The following is a 1,968-nucleotide window of genomic DNA, read 5'->3' on the forward strand; positions in this document are numbered from 1 at the left end:
GCAGGGGGGCTACAAAATGTTCTTTTACCCCAGGTTGTAGATAGATGCCTTAGCTATGCCACTGACGGGGGGGAGGCAGCAGAGCAAGTGGGTGGTGAGCTACTGGGGGGAGGAGGTGGGTTCCTCCCAACTTTCACTGTTTAAAAAGCCTGGGGGTGATGTCACTTCCGGTTGTGACATCACTTCCAGGGCAACATTTTGAGCTTGGCACCTGGCTACATGATTATTAGCTGCGCCACTGGTGTTAAATGAAGCCTACTCACAGGAAAGTATGCATAGGGTTGTTACCCTATTCTTTCAGCAGTAACTCATCAGTATCAGAATAATAGTACTGACCGATATAACAGGGACATTGTAGGGTTTGCAAAATGGTGTATGTATGTGAAACACTGTGAACCAGTAGTAAGTAATGCTAGCTGTGAAAGTACCAGCTTATGTCTGCTGTACAGCATACCTTCCACGAGGACATGAAGGGCACTGTAGTCTTTGATGGCTCTACATCAGACCCCTTTGACATCCGAAGCGGAGTGAAGCAGGGTTGTGTTCTTGCACTGACCTTGTTTGGAATTTTCTTCGCTGTCCTGCTGAAGTATGCCTTTGGAACTGCAACAGAAGGCATCTATCTCCTGACCTGATCAGATGGAAAGCTCTTCAACCTCTCCAGACTGAGAGCAAAGTCCAAAATCCAGCTGAAATGTCTGCGTGACTTTCTCTTTGCCAATGATGCAGCTGTCACCGCCCACTCTGCCAAAGATCTCCAGCAGCTCATGGATCGTTTTAGCGAGGCCTGCCAAGACTTTGGATTGACAATCAGCCTGAAGAAAACACAGGTCAGAATGTGGACTCACCTCCCTGCATTACAATCTCTGAGCATGAACTGGAGGTTGTCCATGACTTTGTGTACCTTGGCTCAACAATCTCCGACACTCTTTCTCTTGATACCGAGCTAAACAGATGCATCGGTAAAGCAGTTACCACATTTTCCAGACTCACAAAGAGAGTCTGGTCCAACAAGAAGCTGATGGAACGTACCAAGATCCAGGTCTACAGAGCTTGCGTCTTGAGTACACTTCTGTACTGCAGCGAGTCATGGACTCTTCGCACACGACAGAAGAGGAAGCTGAACACTTTCTGCCAATGACGCATCTTCGGTATCACCTGGCAGGACAAAGTTCCAAACAACACAGTCCTGGAACGAGCTGGAATCCCCAGCATGTATGCACTGCTGAAACAGAGACGCCTGCGTTGGCTCAGTCATGTCGTGAGAATGGATGATGGCCGGATCCCAAAGGATCTCCTCTATGGAGAACTCTTGAAAGGAAAGCGCCCTACAGGTAGACCACAGCTGCGATACAAGGATATCTGCAAGAGGGATCTGAAGGCCTTAGGATTGGACCTCAACAGATGGGAAACCTTGGCCTTTGAGCGTCCCGCTTGGAGGCAGGCTGTGTTGGCCTGTGTTACCTCTGAGTGGTAATGAGAGAAAGGATGTATGCATGCATGCGTGCATTCATTTATTCAATTTCTACCCAGCCTTTCCTCCACTTATATGGTCACCCAAGCTCTTAAATTAAAAACAGGAATATACAGGCCTGCCCTGGTATCTGTGAATGATGGTACCCACAAATATCAGGAACTGTGGATATGCGGGAACACAATATAAATAGCACCCCCACGTCCATTAAATTGCCTTTGTTGTATTGCAGAAGTACTTGCAGCACAGGTTTTCTTGTTTAATAATCTTACTTAAACTGAAGAACTGAACATGATTAAGAGGCAGCAGGAACTGCTGCTTCCTGTTAGTTACCCTCTAGTGCAGTGTTTCTCAAACTGTGTGTCAGGACCCACTAGGTGGGTCGCAAGCCAATTTCAGGTGGGTCCACATTCATTTCAGTATTTTATTTTTAATATAATAGATTTGATGCTACCATGGTATGTGACTGCATTTGGGGAAATGTTGCAGATCTG

The sequence above is a fragment of the Tiliqua scincoides genome, chromosome 2, assembly GCF_035046505.1.
Source record: "Tiliqua scincoides isolate rTilSci1 chromosome 2, rTilSci1.hap2, whole genome shotgun sequence".
NCBI lineage: Eukaryota > Metazoa > Chordata > Lepidosauria > Squamata > Scincidae > Tiliqua > Tiliqua scincoides.